General features: G+C 41.7%; 2 long non-coding RNA genes across 2 annotated transcripts; one reads left to right on the plus strand and one right to left on the minus strand.

Moving 5' to 3' along the window:
• Positions 1–9126: 9126 nt before the first annotated feature.
• Positions 9127–10525, plus strand: LOC146360488 (uncharacterized). Its single transcript, XR_014799674.1, has 3 exons — positions 9127–9270; positions 9518–9568; positions 9772–10525. It is a non-coding gene; the product is annotated as an uncharacterized LOC146360488 (long non-coding RNA).
• A 4481-nt stretch (positions 10526–15006) lies between these two features.
• LOC146360489 (uncharacterized) lies at positions 15007–17410 on the minus strand. Its single transcript, XR_014799673.1, has 4 exons — positions 17320–17410; positions 16099–16314; positions 15497–15593; positions 15007–15391 (listed from the first exon to the last, which is right to left on the minus strand). It is a non-coding gene; the product is annotated as an uncharacterized LOC146360489 (long non-coding RNA).
• Positions 17411–21694: the final 4284 nt, after the last annotated feature.

Genomic DNA, 21694 nt, shown 5'->3' on the forward strand with positions numbered 1-21694 from the left:
TCAGCACATCATGTAATTCGGACAAAGCCATACCTGTGTCCGCTTGGGGTGGGATGTAGACCACCGTGGCGATGACCGAGGTGAATTCACGGGGCAGATAGAAAGGGCGGCACTTAATGCTCAGGAACTCCAGATGTGGCGAGCAGCCGCTGGAGAGAGTAGAAATGCTCCTGGCATCACACCACTTTCTGTTTACCATGAAACACACTCCTCCACCTTTGGTTTTGTTCGACTCTGCCGTTCTGTCCGCGCGGAGCACAAAGAATGAATCCGACATGTCACGTTGGAAGGTGACCCTTGCTCTTAGGTCATCGAGCTTGTTCTCCATGGATTGTACGTTGGCCAGTAGGACACTGGGCAGTGGTGCGCGATGCGCCTGCTGTCTCAGTCTGTTCCTAATGCCAGCGCGGTTCCCCCGGCGCTTCTTTGTTCTGCGCCTTGGATGAGCGGCCCGTCCTCTGTAAGCAGTTCATGCTGTAGCTGTAGCTGATGGACCAAAAAATTACATTTCATATTTTAGACATTCAGCTGCTGACTCTGAAGCCAACAGGCTCTTGAGTGTGGATGGTTGTGTTGGTACTGGATGCTGTGATAAAACAGCTGTTCTGATCTGTCTTCATTCATGCCTGTCGATATTAAGCCTCCTAAGCTCCAAACCAGTAAAAGCGATCTTTGGAGGCAACACCCTTTTTAGTACTTTTCTGTATTTGTTTGTGATTGTGTGACACTGAACCATAGTGCTATGTATATCCTCTGTAACACTCAGATGTTTCCAGATCAATGTTTTCCCCCTCAGCTGTTTCTCACTATAAAGTCTTACCTCAGTAACAATGAGGCCAATGAGGCACCAGCAGAGCATATCTGGCTCTCAGTCTGTGGCTGATAGTGCCCCCTGCTGTTAATAACAGGAACAGTGCAACCTTGTATAGAGCTCATAGTGATGGTCTTACGATTGCTGCTGCAAGGCAGTCATTTGTATCCATGTGTGCTGTATATTCTGAGCATATGCAGTTATGTGAGCTCTCAGGTTTTATGTATCAGGACATAATTAAAAAAAAACAATCAGGTCCTTAGTAGGTCTTAATATGAGGTAAATGCAACCTCAGATGAACAACACATAACACATTATACCAGTTCATTATTTATTTAACAAACACTGATCCCAAATTCAGATGTGGTGTTTAAAAAACTAAGTACATCCAAGACTATTTCCATAATTAGTTAAGAGGGTCAGTATCAGCCAAGTGCTAATCAAAACGCAATAGATCATCAGTAAGTGTAACCACTACTGTCAGTTTGCTGGTGTGGCGTATTCAGGTAAGTGGTAACATAGTGAGGATTAGAGAAGCAGTTGTTGATACCCACGAATGTGGGAAGGCTTTGAAGTCCATCATTTTACAGCAAGAAAGATTATTCGCAAGTTAAAAAATTCAAAGACTGTTTCCAATCTTACCAGGAGTGGACGTCCCAGAAAATTCACCCCACACATCTGAGGCTCTACAGGCCACAGTTAGCATGCTAAATGTTGGAGTTCATGGCAGTGCAATTAGAAAAAGACTCAACAAATATGGCCTGTTTGGAAAGGCTTCCAGGAGAAACCATTTTCCCTCTAAATACAACATGGCAGCATGGGTTAGGTTTGCAAAGTTGAAAACCTAAGCCCTAATGCACAGCTTCAACATTGGTGAAAACCAAACACGGCATATCAGACAAACAGGTCATACCAACGGTTTTGCTCGGGTGATGATTATTTGAGCTTTTTTGCTGCCAAAGAACCTGCAAAGTGTCCAGGTCACTGAGTGAGCCATGAAGTACTCTAGAGTCAAAGAGATCATCGTTGGGTCAGTGACTCCAGAGCGCAGCAGCAAAGCAACAACAGAGTGGTGCTGCAGTGGCTCAAAGTTGAGACTTCAACATGATTGAACGTTAAGAAAGCTGTGAATGAATAAATATCTGCAAACTTTAATGAACCGAAGAAACATTGTAAAGACAAATGGGCCAGAAAACCGTCCACACTGCTGTGAAACACTAATAAAAAATGATTACCTCAAGTTTTTGCTGCTAAAGTTGGTTCCATCAGCTGCTGAATCACAGGTATAATGATGATGTGGTGTAATAATCTAGATCCAGATCCTTAAACTGCTTTTTCACGTGTCTGTAAATGAATTTCTTTCTTATCATTGTCCCGATTGGTGTCGGCTGACACTTGACACTCTGTGGCTCCTGATTTGTCTGTTGTCAAGGTCTCACCTCAGTGCAATTCCTCACGTTTTGTCATGATTAAAGGATGAATGTGAACACCGCTTCAGTCACTGCGTTCACTTCTTGATATGTCAGAACTGTGCTCACGTCACTCACTTTTTTTAACAACATGACACACTGCTGTAAACAGAGACCCTGTAATGTTAGCACCAAGTAGGACTTCATAAAAAATAATGCTGTCAAGCTAACTTTTCCTCTTTCTGTCTTTTTCAGCACTTTCTATCGCTTTGAGGCAGTGTGGGACAGCTCCCTGCACAACTCCCTCCTGCTCAACTGCGTAACTCCCTATGGAGAGAAGATCTACATGACCTTATCTGCGTATCTGGAGGTCAGCCGCTGCTCCGCCGTGTTGTACCTGTTTTTTTACGTGTTTTTAAGTCTCTTGATGTCATCGTGTCTAACACACACCCTTTATCTCCTCTTTACAGCTGGACCATTGCATCCAGCCTGCCATTATCACCAAAGACATCTGCATGGTCTTTTACTCCCGAGATGCCAAGTTGTCCCCACCCCGTTCTCTCAAGAACCTCTTTGGGACTGAATACTCCAAAACTCCTGACTGGTAAATCTGGGCTGCTGCACTGTGGCCATCTCTGTTTCACAATCAAAGATATCTGCCCTGTTACAAAGTTTCCTTCTTTCCTTAGATAGCCTCATCCTAGAGCACCAGTGGGAGCTAGAGAAGATGGAGCAGCTGCAGGAGGTGGGGCCTTAAAAGATTTATAAAGAAATGAATCTCTGTTTAATGTCGTAGAGGGAAAAAAGACTTTTCAACTCAAAGACCAAAGTGCTATTCTAAAAAGGGTTTTTTAGAGTACAGACTTTACATGACTAACCCTCCCCTCTTCTCCCCACCTCACATTCGTCCCCATCTTTCGTCCAGGTGGATGAAAAGACCCGTCACCTTCTGGCGCTGAGAGAGAAGCTGGGAGAGGCGGCTCCCGTGGGAACAGCTCCCACCACCAAGTCCCTGAGCGAGTCTCTGTCCCCCAGCGTGAGCTGGGGCACTCTGTCCACGTCCACCTCCATCTCCTTGCAGATCTCAAGCACCACCTTTGAAAGCGCCATCAGGCCGAGCGAGAGCAGCGGCTACGATTCCGCTGACATGGAGAGCTGGTGGATCGTGAGAAGGAGCTGGCCACCAAGGTGAGAAAAACGTCGGAGGCAGGATAGACGTAAAACTCTCCCTGCAGATCTAAGCTGGCGAGGCGGCGCGGCGGCCTGACGACGAACTGATCGGGCGGAGCGGTACGCGGGAAAACCACCGCTTCCATCCTTTCTGAAAAGCCTTTGAAAATACAGAAAATACCAAGTGTTAAAACTTATTCATCATTGTGATTCTTGATGGTTTTCTCTTGTAAGTAGACTTGTGGCTTAAGTCTCTTTTCATGCGACTCAAACCTTTAAGTTCCACAGAACTTTTGCCTCCCCGCTTCCCTCCAGCAACCCCGCTGCCAGCTCAGCTTTCCTCCTCTCTATTCCCTCCCCTCAGCTTTTTGTCTTTTGAAGTTCATTTACGTACATGTTATTGTATTAGTAATGCTATACTGTACATAGAGACAGAATATGACATGAAGGGCTACTGACCATAGAAAAGTAAAAGGTAACTGGGCCTAAAGACTAACTGGAGACAAACAAGCTTTCTGTGATTCTATTTGTGTTTTTGTGGCAATCTTGGATATCTTAGCTTGTCTCATTACTGTCATATATGTCCTATCATTAAAACACTGGCTTCTAACAACTAACAGTGTCTTGAAAATAATTTCATAAATAAACAAATAATATGGATGCATGACTCAAATGCATGACTTTTAACTTGTCTATTTTTTAGGCTGAACACTGCTGCTAATGTGACTTAGGTAAATGGTTTCAGGCTCTCCCCTCCTGACTTTGAGAAAGGTTCAGGATCAGAAAATGTGTGACTCACAGGTGCTGTAGCGTATGGCCACAGCTTCACTCTGAGCTCCATCTCCATAGAGTGCAGACAGTGATATCTCATACTCCTTAAGACACAGGACAACAGTTTATTGAGATATTGTATTTTTTTACTTCATAATATGTACTCCAACAATCCAATAGTTCTTCCCCACCTGTCTCAGGTCGCCTCCACTTAGTGAGGTAAGAAACATCATCATCAGCTGCAACTTCCCAACGCACCGTGATGTCACTGTCTGACAAATTAGTTACCCTAAGGTCAGAAGGAGGAGGCACCTTCGCTAGAAGAAAAGAATAATGTGTATGGGAATTTTTTAAAAATGAGAAAGCTACATTTTGACATCTTTCATTATTAATAACATTTACAGTACTGTGCAAAAGTCGTGAGCCACACGCTGAAGTATTTCTTTGGACATTATCTGGTTTTTCCACTCCTTTTTAGTCCAGTTCTTGTACCTGACCATTTTCTGAGTAATGTTTTTTGTTTGTTTGTTTTTTGTTTGTGTAAACACTTTGCACTGACCATTATTGGAGAATTAAAAAGCACCTAAGTCGAGGAATGTGTGTGCACATAACAGAAAACTTGGGAAAGAACCAATTTTAAATCTTTAAGCACTTTGTTACTAGCAGCCTGTCACAAAAACACATTTTGTATAGTGTTTTTTTTTTTTTTTTTTATCTTGTGAATAAAATGTATACAAATGTGTGTGATTATTCACAATGTGTTAGTGTGTAATCACCCTGAGACATGCATGCCTGTCTGCTAGCGTCAGATCTAAAGCCATTTCTGATTTGGAGATGCAGGCTGCAGATTCTGTCCAGATGATCCCAGCTCTCATCACTAAACATCCAGTCTTCACTTATCAAATGTGTAAAATTCAAGGCTGGTCCTTAAAAGCTCCCAACAACGCAAAAACTGCATAGCCACACAAGTCCCAGCGTTTGCCACCGCAGCAGCAGCAGCAGCTGTGAAAAGAAAGTGGCGAAAGGATGAATGAGTCTGTGCTTATCGGCTTTCCGCTCTCCCCCAAGCAGGCGTTGTTCTTGGTAGCCATGACAACGGAGATAGTCCCAGCTTTATAAATAAAGGCCCCAACAGCCCAAAAAAGAAAAAAAACACTGGGATTCCCTGCGCAGACCAGGAATCCCCCTAGCAGACCGAAGCTACAGAGAGGATTGGGAGTGAGTGAGTGTGTGAGTGACTGAGTGAGAATCGAACTGGCGCCTGTCTGTGCTTCAACCTGCCAGGGGCCGGCAAGTGCTCTGCGCCACCTGCCGGCAGTGGAGTTGGTGCAAATTTGATATATTTGACTTCTCTGTTTTTCTCTCTCTGAATTCTTTTTGAAAAGGAAAAATAATAATTTTAATGTGAGGCAAAACATGTATGGTGCTCGGTAAAGATGACACACCGACCCACTTCTTTTTTTGTTTTTTTTTTGTTTGAGAAAGTTTGTTTTCATATTAAACCAGTGTCAGTGACGTCATTCTACGTGACTACCACAGGTAAAGAAAAGGCTGAATCTGTAGATCTTTTTCTTTTATTTTTGTCTAAAACACAAGAGATAAAAAATTAAAAAACAAAACACAGGGAAACATGGGAAATAATGTTTTGTCAGGCAATGACTTGTTGGCACAAGAAGAGTGGTCCTTGGTAGCCATGACAACAAGGAGGTCTGTTTGTTGCTGGCAGGTAAAAGAAAAAAAAGCAAAGAAAAGAAAAAAGTCAGGGGAAGCCCAGGCTGAACAGGGGTCATCCCTTGGGATTTTCACTCCAAGATCGCCCTCCTGCACCTCCCCCTAGCAGGTGAACATACAGAGGCAGGTGAGCCGAGGGCTCGAACCCGGGCCTGTATGTTGCTAGCCCGCCACATGTGGCCACATGAGGGGCTAAGAGAGCAGGGAAAATTCTTCTATTTAAAGAGCACTACGTGCACATGGCGCGATCAGCCTTTTCCATTAGCTGGAGACCACACATTTTTGCACTCAAATACTCACCAAATTTTACACACTCACACCTGTTTTGTTTTTTTTGCCTGCACACCTCTTTCTCCACTTATTTCTCAACAACCACTCCTTTTTCATCTCTGTTACCTTGCCTTTATTACATCCTCTTAGCTAGCATCAATGACTGGACAAAAGAGCAACACAGTGCTTTTCTCATCATTTCTTTAGTCATGCTCAATTCATCCGCCTCTACGGATGAGCTAAACCAACTTTACAAAACAAGTTTCCCCGAAGAGCACACTTCTCATCTTAGCTGCCTAGATTTCAGGACCTAGCTAAGGACAGTGGACACAAACACATTTAACTTAACGAAAAATAGCAGCGGGGCCTCAGTGGGGCATAGCTGGACTGGCCATCGGGCATACCAGGCATTTGCCCGGTGGTCAATTTTTCGTTTTAAATGGGCCGACGTTTTGTTGTTGTTGTCTTTTTTTCCATAACCGTGTAAACAGTGAAAGGTGGCGGATCGGACAGATGCTGGCAGACGTGTAAAAATAACTCAATTGTTTGGTAGTGGCTATGGTGGAGCTTACACGGATTCAGTAAAATTAGCAAGTGGTGGAGGCCAGCAGGTGGATGGGGGAAAGGACTGGAGGTGGAGAGACCCAAGGCGGCCACCAGTCCGACTGTCAGGTGAAATGAGCTTCAGGTAAGAAGTTATGACCTGCAGTCTATCTGGGTCAAACCAAGTTTAGGTGTAGTTTATTTTCGTTGTGCTAACTTGTGCTAACGTTGTGCTACAGTCAGTTACAATAACTGGTACTGTGTACTAGCTAGCATGATGGAGTTTCTGTACAGTTGGGTGGGTGCTATGATGTTACTGGTGAACTTTATTTTATTCATAAGGTTAGTTAGTAGAGTTGCCAACCGTGCCATAAAAAACGGAATCCTCTGGTATTCAGAGTTAATATTATGCGGTTTGTATTGAGCTGAAAATAAACGCGATTTGTCCCGTACTTCAGCTACAATAAAAAAAGACACAAAGCTGGAGTTATTCTGTGTCTTTACGCTGTCAGCTGCCTCTTCTTCTCTCACTCTCCCCCCTCCCTCTCCTGCTGCTACTTCAATCATGAAACTGATCAATGATCAGCTGATCGGCGTTTCTGCCACAAGTCCCGTCTCTCTTGCTTGTTTATCTTTGCGCCAGAAAGAGGAAACTAGCGGAGGTCGCGTTAAACAGCAGAAGCGCCTTTAAACTTGATAAGCTGTTGTTAGAATTTATTTAATATTACTTTCTAGTATCAGCTGATGTTTGTTGGAGCCACAGCTGTAAAAGCTGCTGGTCATGATATCGGTTTGGTTATCTGGTGAGAGGGAAACATGAAGATGAAACCAGGAGATGTCCTTACTGAATCATCAGAGCTGAACAGGTGATGGAGAAACAGGTTTGTGGTAAATAAATAGTTGATGAAAATATCACTAAATCTGTCATTTATTATTTTTAATATTCAGTAATGGTCATGTCTCACCTCTAGTCTTCTCTGTCTTAATTTCAGGTTTCCACCATATGTTGTAGATAGTTCAGGAAGTTAACTCAACCAAGCAGTCTTTGGGTTTCGGCTAAGTACTGTTTAGAATAGCAGAATAGGGAGGATGGTGTAGGTTTAAGTTTATTAGATTGATACATATGTACCAACAAGACAGTGTACATCACTGTCACAACGACGTTTGTTTTCATTCAAAGGCTTTATGGTTTTTCCTATAATACCTGGTGGGCCGGTCTCTAGTCAAAATGCCCGGGCTGATTTTTTGTCCCAGTCCAGCTCTGCTGTGGGGTAGTCCAGTTTACTGAAGAACGCCTCAGGCTGTCCAATAAATATAAATATCATGCTTTATTGCAGCTTGAAAAACTCCATGCCCTTGGCTACAAACCAGCACTGCTTCTTGGGAAGAAGAGCAAAAAAGGAGAACTCGGATATGAAATATTAACCCCTGGCTGCAGACTAACAGCCTATGTTCAGGAATCCCTTCAGAGGATGGGCTGATGTTATGAGTACCTTTGTAAAGGTAAGATTCAGATCCTGCAGTTTTAAAGTTATGATTTATGTTTAGTGTCTAAAAATATTTTCTTATGTTTACCTGTTAGAAGACCATTTTACTGTAAAAACAGAAATTCAATCATCAATCCTTCTCCCATTTTCACATAAGCAGCACATCATTTATAAGTGTTGGTTTCTTCCTCAGCAGTAGTTAACAACATATGGTGGCTTATTTTTCCTTTCCAAATCTTGAGTGACAGCCACTTTTGCTGCTGTCACGCTTAAAGATAGAAAGAAAGCAAAGTTATCAAAAGACTGATCTGCAGATTGCAGCTACTTAGACAACTGACAATCTGTTTGTGCCTGTTTTCTTCCTTCATTGATATATGTGTAACTGATACATGTGATGTGTAAATGATACATGTGATGTGTAACTGATACATGTGATGTGTGAATGAGAATCTATGTTAATTAAAGTAGTATTAAAGTACTTACACACTGTAAATGGCATAAAATCAAGTGATGGTGTAGCTTAATAAAATAGTGATGGGTATAGATAACGTTGCATCGGAACCTTTGTGGATATTTAAATGTTAGTTATCTGGGCAGAAATGATCACATTTTACTTTAGTTTGTTTAAAGAGCACATTGTACACGGGCCTTGAAGAAAAGGTATGTAGTCTTAAGCACGATGTTTTGGTGGAGTCAGGGGTCTGTAGCATTTTGCACTTCCAGTAGACTGACGTTTGGTCATCATCATCATCATCATCACTGAGTCACAACATCTTCTCCTTCACCCTCACACTTTAACTCTACTCTGTTCCCTTTCATACGTCATATATACTTAGTCTGCTACAAACCAGGAGGCGTAAAGCAGGATAAAGTTCAAAGTTTGACCCATTGTGTAAACTAACTCGAATGATCAACAACCAGGAGGAGTCAACGATTATGGAGCCACGGGAGGTGAGGACCACGCAGGTGGAGGAAGTGAGGAATGTGATGGAGAAGATTGAGCTCAACAAGGGACAGGATGACCCACTGAGCACTTCAGAGGGGCAAGTGGAGCACGCAGGCAACAAGACCAGCAAAGGTGATTTGTATGTTTGTATGTATTGTATGCTTTATATTTGGAGTCCAGGCTGAATTTTAGAGGAGTACCTGATGGCTGAAACAACAGTAATTTATGTTGCCTGACCAAGGATCAAGGAACATGTATTTTACACCAGTTGATACATGTACAGTCAAATCTATTGAATGTTGATATTATTACATTTAATGTAACCATTTAAAATGATTTTGTTTTTGTTTTTCTCCTAAAATCACATACGTCAACACAGGATCCACCAGGGGGAGAGTTTTTGGTGAAAGCCACAAAAAGACAAAGATGGGTATGTCATTGTTTGTGGAAGTATTTAGAATAGTTTGATACACTGTAGTAGAGTGTGTATGGTAGTGTATGGTAGATTCGATTCAAGGAACATTATCATATGAAGATGAAAACAAAAGTTGTGCGATCTCTGAAAGTGTTTTGTTTATTTGCTTTTTGTTTGATTATTGTTTATGAAACTGGTGACTTGGCTGTGATCTTCAGTCCCAGAAGCATCAAGATCCAGACCTAAGAAGAAAAGGCCACTAGTAAGTATGCTTTTGCTGATGCTTTTAATCACCACAGCTCATTTCATTCAGTACAAATACCTGTAGATATGTGATGATTCCAAGTTTACATTACACTAATGGCAGGAAACTGCATACATGTGTCACCTTATACACATACCACATACTATAGAATTCAGTCCCCTTTGCTTTTTGCAGTCTTATTGCAATATATAAGTACTTTTAACAGATGATGCAAGTACAGTTAAATGCATTCACTCCAGTAAAAATGCTTCTAACACAATGCTGTTGCAAGCAGCAGATTTTCTTTTTCTGTTGTCGATGTAGATTAGATAGAACGTTATTAATCCCTCGGGTGGTTCCTCCGGGAAATTCAGTTTCCAGTATCAGAACACTGACAGAAGTTGCATATTACAGAGTTAGAATATCAAGTAAAGGGGAATGAGAGTATGAGCATAAGCAGAAAAATATAGCACATATACACATTTATAAATACAGAATATATAATAGGAATAATAGTGAAATGTACTCATTAATGAGATGAAGACAGCTAAAGTCTGTTGCACAGTGAGACAACACTACAGCTTAGTTGTTCCTGCCCTCCTTTGTCCTCCTGTTTCCCCTCCCTCTCCCCTCCAGCGAGGAATTAACCAGTTTGATGGCGTGTGGGACAAAGGAGTTTTTAAGTCTGTTGGTCCTAGACCAACCTGTCGCTGAGCAGACTCCTTTGGTTGTTTATTCAATTCAATTCAATTCAATTTTATTTATATAGCGCCAAATCACAACAAAAGTCGCCTCAAGGCGCTTCATAGATACAGAGAAAAACCCAACAATCATATGACCCCCTATGAGCAAGCACTTTGGCGACAGTGGGAAGGAAAAACTCCCTTTTAACAGGAAGAAACCTCCGGCAGAACCAGGCTCAGGGAGGGGCGGCCATCTGCTGCGACCGGTTGGGGTGAGAGAAGGAAGACAGGATAAAAGACATGCTGTGGAAGAGAGACAGAGGTTAATAACAGATATGATTCAATGCAGAGAGGTCTATTAATACATAGTGAGTGAGAAAGGTGACTGGAAAGGAAAAACTCAATGCATCATGGGAATCCCCCGGCAGCCTACGTCTATTGCAGCATAACTAAGGGAGGATTCAGGGTCACCTGGTCCAGCCCTAACTATATGCTTTAGCAAAAAGGAAAGTTTTAAGCCTAATCTTAAAAGTAGAGATAGTTTCTGTCTCCCGAATCCAAACTGGAAGCTGGTTCCACAGAAGAGGGGCCTGAAAACTGAAGGCTCTGCCTCCCATTCTACTTTTAAATACTCTAGGAACAACAAGTAGGCCTGCAGAGCGAGAGCGAAGTGCTCTAATAGGGTGATATGGTACTACAAGGTCATTAAGATAAGATGGGGCCTGATTATTTAAGACCTCGTATGTGAGGAGCAGGATTTTGAATTCAATTCTGGATTTAACAGGAAGCCAATGAAGGGAAGCCAAAACAGGAGAAATATGCTCTCTCCTTCTAGTCCCTGTCAGTACTCTTGCTGCAGCATTTTGGATTAGCTGAAGGCTTTTCAGTGAGTTTTTTGGACATCCTGATAATAATGAATTACAGTAGTCCAGCCTGGAAGTAATAAATGCATGAACTAGTTTTTCAGCGTCACTCTGAGACAGGATATTTCTAATTTTAGAGATGTTGCGCAAATGGAAGAAAGCAGTCTTACATATTTGTTTAATATGTGCGTTGAAGGACATGTCCTGGTCAAAAATGACTCCAAGGTTCCTCACAGCGTTACTGGAGGCCAAGGTAATGCCATCCAGAGTATGAATCTGGTTAGATACCATATTTCTAAGGTTTTCAGGGCCGAGTACAATAACCTCAGTTTTATCTGAATTAAGAAGCAGAAAGTTAGCGGCCATCCAGGTCTTTATGTCTTTAAGACATTCCTGCAGTTTAACTAATTGGTGTGTGTTATCTGGCTTCATGGACAGATAGAGCTGGGTGTCATCTGCATAGCAGTGAAAATGTATGCTATGTCTTCTAATGATGCTGCCTAAGGGAAGCATGTATAATGTAAACAGAATTGGTCCTAGCACTGAACCCTGTGGAACTCCATAATTAACCTCAGTGTGTGAAGAGGACTCTCCATTTACATGCACAAATTGGAGTCTATTAGATAGATATGATACAAACCACTGCAGCACAGTACCTGTAATACCTACAGCATGTTCTAATCGCTCTAATAGGATATTATGGTCGACAGTATCGAACGCTGCACTGAGGTCTAGCAGGACAAGCACAGAGATGAGTCCACTGTCAGAGGCCATAAGAAGATCATTTGTAACCTTCACTAAAGCTGTTTCTGTGCTGTGATGAGCTCTGAAACCTGACTGAAACTCTTCAAATAAACCATTCCTCTGCAGATGATCTGTTAGCTGTTTGACAACTACTCTTTCAAGGATTTTTGATATGAAAGGAAGGTTGGAGATTGGCCTATAATTAGCTAAGACTGCTGGGTCTAGAGATGGCTTTTTGAGTAAAGGTTTAATTACAGCCAGCTTGAAGGCCTGTGGTACATAGCCGACCATTAGAGATAGGTTGATCATATTTAAGATCGAAGAATTAATTAATGGCAGGACGTCTTTGAGCGGTTTTGTAGGAATGGGGTCTAAAAGACACGTTGATGGTTTGGAGGAAGTAATTATTGAAGTTAACTCAGAAAGATCAATTGGAGAAAAAGAGTCTAACTTAACATCAATGGTACTAAGAGTAGCTGTAGATAATATTACATCTGTGGGATGATTACTGGTAATTTTTTTCTCTAATGATAAAAATTTTATTTGTGAAGAAGTTCATGAAGTCATTACTAGTTAACGTTAAAGGGATGGTTGGCTCAACAGAGCTCTGACTCTTTGTCAGCCTGGCTACAGTGCTGAAGAGAAACCTGGGGTTGTTCTTATTTTCTTCAATCAGTGATGAATAGTAAGATGTTCTGGCTTTGCGGAGGGCTTTCTTATAAAGCAGCAAACTATTTCTCCAGGCTAAATGATGATCCTCTAAATTTGTGACACGCCATTTCCTCTCCAGATTACGAGTCATCTGCTTTAGGGTACGTGTTTGAGAATTATACCACGGAGTCAGGTACTTCTGATTAGAGACCTTAGTTTTCACTGGAGCTACAGTATCCAGAGTCGTACGTAGTGAGGAGGTGAAATTATTAACAAGATAATCGACCTCTGTTGGGGTAGCGTTCAGATAGCTGCTCTGCTCTGTGTTGGTACAGGGCATTGAAGATGATAACAGTGGGTGGATTATATTCTTAAACTTAGTTACAGCGCTTTCAGAAAGACATCTACTTTGATAAAATCTACTCTCCACCGCTGTGTAATCAATTATTGTAAATGTAAATGTTATCAGGAAATGATCAGACAGGAGAGGGTTTTCAGGAAACACTGTTAAATGTTCAGTTTCTATGCCATATGTTAAAACAAGATCTAGAGTGTGATTAAAGTGGTGGGTGGGTTCTTTTACATTTTGAGAGAAGCCAATTGAGTCTAATAACAGACTAAATGCCATGTTGAGGCTGTCATTTTTAGCATCTACATGGATGTTAAAATCACCCACAATAATTATTTTATTTGAGCTCAGAACTAAATTAGATATAAAGTCTGAGAAATCAGACAGAAACTCTGTGTAAGGCCCAGGTGGACGATAGATGATAACAAGTAAGACTGGTTTCTGAGTTTCACAGCTGGGGTGGACAATGTTAAGCATCAGGCTTTCAAATGAATTAAAAGTCTGTCTTGGTCTTTCATTAATTAATAGGCTGGTGTGAAAAATTGCTGCCACACCGCCCCCTCGGCCTGTGCTTCGAGGTTTCTGGTAGTTAGAATGACTCGGGGGTGTTGATTCATTTAAACTAACATAATCATCCTGCTGCAACCAGGTTTCTGTAAGGCAGAGTAAATCAATTTGTTGATCAATTATTAAGTCATGTACTAACAGAGACTTGGAGGAGAGAGACCTAATATTTAATAATCCACATTTCACTGTTTTACTCTTTGGTTCAGATGTGGATACTGTACTGTTCTTTCTTTGTAATTGTTTATGTTTAAGTTGTTTGTTGCTGGTTTTTAGTTTGTTTTTTGTCTTTTTGGAAGCTGACACAGTCTCTATGGAGATGGGTTTTTGGGGGGGTAGCAGGAGGAGAGAAGCTGCAGAGAGGCGTGTAAGACTGCAACTCTGCTTCCTGGTCCCAACTCTGGATAGTCATATTTTTGGGGGTTTAATAAATTTGTCCATATTTCTAGAAATGAGAGCTGCTCCATCCAAAGTGGGATGGATGCCGTCTCTCCTAACAAGACCAGGTTTCCTCCAGAAGGTTTGCCAATTATCTATGAAGCCCACATCGTTTCTGGGACACCACTCAGACAGCCAGCAATTTAAGGAGAACATGCGGCTAAACATGTCGCTCCTGGTCTGATTGGGGAGGGGACCAGAGAAAACTACAGAGTCCGACATTGTTTTGGCAAAGTTACACACCGATTCAATATTGATTTTAGTGACCTCCGATTGGCGTAACCAGGTGTCATTACTGCCGACGTGAATTATGATTTTACTGAATTTACGTTTACCCTTAGCCAGCAGTTTTAATTGTTTTTTTTTTCTTACAAAAGCTTGGATCGAGGGCTGACTTTCAATAGATCGCAGCGATTAGCTGCTCTGCTACGCACAAGACCCTGACCCAGAATCAGGTCGTTTACAAGCTATTTAGCACCAGGTTCTCCACAAACATGAGTGCGTGATTGGAGAGGGGCGACCGTCGTCGGGCCGTCCCCCAGCCCAGTCACGAATGGCTCTCCTTCACCGGCGGGCCGGCTATCCGAGACCAACCGAAGATCCACAGCGCTACGGTATCACTGCGTCTAGGCAGGATTCTGACAGAGCAATACATTTATAGCATTAGACAAGAATGCCTAATATGAAACGGCAGTTTTCAAGGGCAAAAAGCTATCCAAACATACTTGGTCCTATATGAAAAAGTAATCGCACCGAAAACCCGATACCTTGTGTGTCACCTCTGACACCAAGATCTGCAGCAAGCGTTTGGTGCTAGAGGTCACATTTTGAGTTTGTGAAGATATTTAAGGTAGACACACGTAATTAGCGGCAGCTGTGTTGTTGATTGGGAGGAAGCAAACAGTTTGCGACCTCTGCGCTGCTGTTAAATCCTGGAAATAAAGAATCTGAAGGACAAGATGAGTAAGGCTGGAGTTATTGGACTGTATCAAGTTTAATAACTTCATGCATACCAGTGACATCGCGTCACCGTCGCCAACGAACACCCCAGTGGCTTCAAGCCTTGGCTTAGCCTCTACAGGAGAGGTTTCAGCCATGAAAAGTGTGTCCATCACAAGTCCACCACCATGATCTCAGGTCTTGAGGCAACAATCATGAAAACTAATCTTAACTGAGAGTGTTGGATGTCCTCATTGTTGCAGAGCACATGGACAGCATACTCACCTGGTTCTGTGGGCCAGCAGCACATGTCACACCATCCATCACCCTTGTCATCACATTCAATCTTGATCTGAGAGACACCTGAAGACAGAAACGTTCAATGATAAAAACACACAGTAGAGTAAAATTGTAAGACGTCATCAGTTGATGCAGTTTAAGGACACTTGTTCTTCTGTGCAGTCTCACCTGGAGCTCACGTTTCTAGTTCATGCCATCATAACCAAAGATTCTTCAATTAATAGTTTAAAGATGTCCATGAATGCACTGCTAACTGCTCTTCACCCTTATAAAAATCAACATGCATTTTGAATAAGAAACACTTTTACAAAACCAAAAGCTTCACTGTACTTAGTAATTTATATGTCTAAAAAACAGGTTCAGTTTGTAACTGAGGGAGCGGCTCGGTGGTGCTGAATTATATTTCCAATAGAAACACAGTTTCATATGTTGTAGTAACAAAACACTGCCACAAGATGGCAGCCTAGGCCTACTTTACCATGCTGTTCAAGTGAAAAAGAAAAAGTGACAGAGCCCTGAAAGAGTGACAGTGACACTTTTTATGAACTCATCTGTAATGTGTCTCCTTTTCTGTAGAATGAAGAAGTGCTTCCCTTCTTTTAAAGTAAATACAGGCTTACAAAGATCCTCTAAACATGTTTCTGAAATAATCCTAAACACAATCATTAAATCAAAAATGCAAGAAACAATTTATTTCATCACTCTTCTTAACTTAATTCCTTAACTTAGTAAAAAAAACAAAATAGACAAAAACTTTTCTGCTGTCTCACCTCTGTCAGTTTTCATGCTGTTGCAAGAACAGGTGGAGGTGCAGGTGGAACTTTGACTTCACTGTGGTTTGTATGTGCAGGCAGGAGTGTGACATCTCAGAACAGCAGAGGATTGTCGAGCACGGTGACTCCCGCTGCGACGCCCCCGTCTGACTGTCCTGAGCTCTTGGTCCTCAGCAGACGGCCCACTCATTCATCACCATGTCTTTACCCTGCCTGTAAGAAAACCAAGAAAAGGCTAACATTAGAAACAGCCACCAATCCCTTTTACTCCACCACCCGAAAACCAGTGAGAAACACTAGCTAGTATTAACTTGGAATCAAAGTCCACTAATCCCCAGGCTCCCAGCATAACATACAGTCCAACACAAACTCCACAAACTGTCTTGCTTCAGCTGACTTTCCTTCACCTTCTCTCCAGACAATCTGTTGTGCTCTTTTCAGCACAAAGCCACACTCCTGCTCACTGATCCTCACCTCTTTTTAACTTAGTCTCAGCAACTTTGTCCCATAGCTCGCACATCCTTTCCACCTCCATCTTTCTTCCCAGCCAACTGATACATACCTTTTCTCCTTCCTTAAAAGCCAGCCTAAGAAATACGATTTTATAAACGCCCGATAAATGAAACTGCCATTTTCAAAAATCGTATCATCCAAATTCATGCAGCGTGGCTAAATTAAGAATGAACTACAAACCCGAGCTTCCTTGCTAACATGATTAACAGCTAAATACTATCATAGTGGAGGTGTAAAATTACTGCTAAAATAGCTCATATGAACCCTGATACTGGACTATGTATTTATCAAAACAAATGATCTGATATTACAAAGAAAACTAATGATTGCTTTTTACAGTATTAGCCCAGAGTGATGTAAGGCAGGGTGGTTAGTCAGACATAACCTGCTGACAACTTGTATCTGGTAGCTTTTTCACATCCTGATCAATGTTGTTGTCAAGTGTGTCTCATATACACTATTATCTCAGTCACAGTACAGCATGCATGAATCACAGTAGATATACAGTAACGCAAAACAGCAGGCAGTCATGTATGTGTCGTCACTGTTTTGACTGAGGCTAGCTCATACATGGAATGCAAGAAAATGCTGCATGTGTGTGCAGATCCACACATGCACTGCTTAAACTTCCCTAGTTTAACAAATGGTGAGCAATAAACAGAAGTTTTCAACATTTTTAAAGATGCTTCTATCCCCCCGCTGTACCTCCTCCTTCTCGCTGAGACTTCAAGACAAACGGTTCTGCTGCTGACAAGGCCACTGATACTGTTTTGTCCCTCTGGACCCTGTAGACGAGCGCAACCACAGAGAAATAAATCAGAGGAATAAAATGCAAATGATATTGCTTACACTGAACAGCAACACCCACGTGAAGATTATCTAATGCCAAATTTTCCAAACAATGAAAAAACCGTGCCCTTTTTCTCACCATGTCTAGAGTGTAGAGGTCAGCCAATGTCGCTCGGATCTGCTGCACAGCTTGAGGCTGGTCTGGGAAGAATCTGTCCAGGACTCCAGGTCTGGGGAGCACTTGCTGAACCTTCTTGGTATCAGCCAGGTGAGCGCTGATATCTGGACACTTCACAGCTCGAGAGCGCTCCATGAGGAGACGAGCATCCCAGCTCTGCAATTGAAAACAGACAATGAATTCTCTGCTTGTCTTTTTATCATTAGATGTATTTCTGTATTAAAAAATTCAGTTTATTGGGCCACTTTGTGCTAGAAGAATTTATCCAGCATAATATAGCCTCTATCATTTCACTAACTTTTGGAATCTTATTTCACTGCTGCTAATGACGTTTCACAAACTGTCACAGGTTTTTTAGCTTCGTTCGTATAAACTTTCTTGTGGTTGAGATTCCCGAGAAAACAGCCAGCACACTGACCAGCAGAGGGTGACAACAGTTGGTTTATAATACGCTGAGATTTGACAGACAGAGACAGAAGAATGAAGGAGAACAACACAGAGTCACGCTATCAAGGAGAACCTGGACGGTAGATTCAGCAGTTTGGCTTGAAACTTGCAAACTGTTTTAACTTGTTATGTCCGATTAAGTTTTCCTTCCAGGATGCTCGCCAGTTTTCTTTCACTTGTTTCCTGTTCCTGCCAGCAGAATGCACACACAGCTGCAGTAACTACACACAATGTTGCAGAAAACATGGAGCAGCAACAAACATGTGTTGGTCTCTAATCACCCATTCAAACTGAGACGGCGACAGGTCTGTTGTCACTTACATCATCCAATCAGGGCAAGACTTGGTTTTGCTTTGCAGGGAAAGAAATAAACTCAATGATAATGACGCTCCAGTTTCTCATGAATACGAATCACTTTAAGCAAGTCTGCAGGTTTCATTTAGTGTTTTTAACTAAACTCTTTGATGTAATCATTCTGAGTGCAAATCAAAAGTTGGACCTGTTCAGAAGTGTAGTTGTCAGGCATGTAACCGTTCCTGAAACACACCACAGTTTGCCGTCCCTGAAGTGAAAGTGACACAAAAGACACAATCTATGTCGACACACAGCGACCTCCATCTCCTCTTCATCCAGTTTGGAGGCCTTCCTTGAAGTCTCTCGTGCTGCTGTCCACTGGGAATCCCCACATGTGCCTCTTCCCCGTGTCTACGACATGTAACAAATATAATAAAATAGCAAGAAATTATAAAGTAAATGACAAGATTTTCCATTTACTCTAATTTAACAGTAGTCATTTTGCAGAAGACAGTCATTTGGTTACTATAGTAAAAACTATTATGTCAAATTAACCAAAATGAAAAACAAAATCACCTAAACTTGCATTTTTCACTGCCTTCTGTAAAGTGTCAACAAATGCAGACATTTTGCTGTCTTCAGCAACAAAAACGCCATCATTTTTCCTTCTATTAGTCCCACATGTGATCGTTGTAAACTTTGAGAAGGCTCTCTTACTTATTTATGTTGGACTTGCCCCAAATTGCATAACTATTGGTTGGACATTTTTAAATGTTTTTCTGATATCTACAATTGCACATCAGAGCCGGACCCAATAACTGCATTGTTTGGATCTTCCTCTTCCCTTTTACACCTCAGCTCTGCTGCACAAACTACATTTTTGTTCGGGATGGTAATTGCTAAGAAAATGATCTTGACTCTCTGGAAGTCGGATATTGTAGCTCAATTCAAAATGTGGCTAACAGAACTGACTGCTCTGTTGCACGTGGAGAGGATTAGGTACACATCAGCGGACAAACTTAGTCATTTCTTTGATGTGTGGCAGCCATTTTTAGATCATGTATTAAAACAAAGTTCTCTTTGATCGATCGCAAATAATTCAGCGTACCACCTCAGCGTTTTATTTCTGTTTATTGCCGGTGCTGAAGTAGTATTTTTGTTGTTGCAGCGTAATATTTTGCCTTATTTGTGTGTTTTTGCCCTTGCTGTTGTGTTGTCTGCTTTGTTTTATTAGTTTTTTTGTTTGTTTGTTTGTTTGTTTGGTTTTTTTTGGGGGTGGGGGGGGTGTTGTGTCTTTTTTTTCTTTTTTTTTCTTATATCAAAAAATCTCAATAAACATACTTTAAAAAAAAAAAACGGCATCAAAAAAGTCACGGTCATCAGAGCAACATCAGAGAAACAATAAAGTCTAACCATGGAAGGTTTTTATAAATATGTGCATAAAAACACAAGCACAAAGAACATCAACAATGAGCACCTTTCTTTTTGCTTAAAGTGATATAGCTTTCTGTTACCATCAACTGAAACCGCCAACATTTCAGGTGTGCATGCTGGGCAGCTGAAGCTGACATCACAGCACAGCTGGTCTTCCTCATCAAGAAAGCTGTGCTGCAGTGCATCGCTTTTGGCACGCCCAGTCTGTATGTACAGAAATATAACAGAGGAATAAATATTTGCATCTGCTTATTGAAAAACAATATCAAAGAAATACTTCACTCACCCTTCCCCCACACTTGCAGCTGCTTGCAAAAGTATTCGCCCCCCTCAGATCTGTGGCAAGATCTGAAAACTGCTGTTCACAAACGCTGTCCATCTAATCTGACTGAGCTGGAGCTGTTTTGCAAAGAAGAATGGGCAAAGATTTCAGTCTCTAGATGTGCAAAGCTGGTAGAGACAGACCCTAAAAGACTGGCAGCTGTAACTGCAGCAAAAGGTGGTTCTACAAAGTATTGACTCAGGGGGCTGAATAATTACGCACACCCCACTTTTCAGTTATTTAAATGTAAAAAATGTTTGGAATCATGTATGATTTTCCTTCCACTTCTCACGTGTACACCACTTTGTGTTGGTCTTTCACGCAGAATTCCAATAAAATTGATTCATGTTTGTGGCTGTAATGTGACAAAATGTGGAAAAGTTCAAGGGGGCCGAATACTTTTGCAAGCCACTGTAGTACGACGCTCCAACAGTTTTGCAAAAGCTTCCCTGGAGAATCATGGAGAAAATACTTTTAGTTCCAGGAAGGAGCTCAAGAGGTCTAAAGTGTAAAGAGTAGACATGTTGACAGATGCTGGCCAATATCCACTCCTAATCAGGTCCTTTAAATCAGGGCTGCACTGCTGCTGGCATGTTTGACATCTGTGTATCGCCTGGTGCACATCATAACGTCCTTGGACCAAAAAGAAAAAGAAGCAACATGAATAATACACCACTGCCTTCACGGGTGACTTCTGTTAAAGCAATACCATGTTCTGATTGTACAGCAAGGGCAGAAAACATGCTCCATCACACTATGTTCAAATCCATCACAGAAACCTAAATAGCAGGTTGCTGTTTACTATTAATGTTGATTAAAATCACGATTTTTCCTGCTGACACTGTGAAGTTTACGCAACCCACAGGAGCAGTTTCAAAGCTTTACTGTTGGCAGAATGCGAGCTACCAAGAAAGAGAAAACCACTTAAATAGATTCTTTCTAACTGGCTGTAGACACATATGAAAACCAAAATTGAGTGAATCTCATGAGGAAATATTTTGTATATTGGTGCAATTTTGACCGTGGCTTTAAAAAACATCAATAACACTTTCTCTGTTGTGGAGTGGCTGATGTTTGTGATGTAGAACATCACAATCCCCACAGAACCATTCCTCTGGAAGACACTCTCTGCACATAGACAGGACTTTTAACAAATTAAGCAAATTTTGAACAACTGAAAGTAGTATGCACTCAGATCCAGCCACTCTTGACAAAGGTAGCAGCTTCTATTTTGATATTATAGCTCCGGGTGGCTCAGTGTACTTCACTATGAGCTGACGGTTAAAAGGACATTTGTCAAATTCATGTGGTTTTATAATTATTAAAGTTCTCACACGCTCAAAGACATAAATGTCAGCCAACAAGGCATCGCTCATCAAGCTTAGCTATATAGAAATGTATGTTATTGAGACTTAATAACAGCAGGGTGAAGACAGTGGCAACACAGAGGATGGCCAACAGCTTCTGTGTCAGTGAGACCTTTCAGCTGGTGTGGCCGTGCTTCTTTCCAGCACTCAGCAGCTTTCTGCTGCCAAAAGGACCGTGACACTGCCCTACTTCTTTGAGCCTCAGGAGAACGACATCAATCCAAAACAGCAGACAGCCTTTTCAAATAC

The sequence above is a fragment of the Perissodus microlepis genome, unplaced genomic scaffold (genome assembly GCF_051167445.1).
Source record: "Perissodus microlepis isolate ML-2025 ecotype Zambia unplaced genomic scaffold, ASM5116744v1 scaffold_47, whole genome shotgun sequence".
NCBI classification, from domain to species: Eukaryota; Metazoa; Chordata; class Actinopteri; order Cichliformes; family Cichlidae; genus Perissodus; species Perissodus microlepis.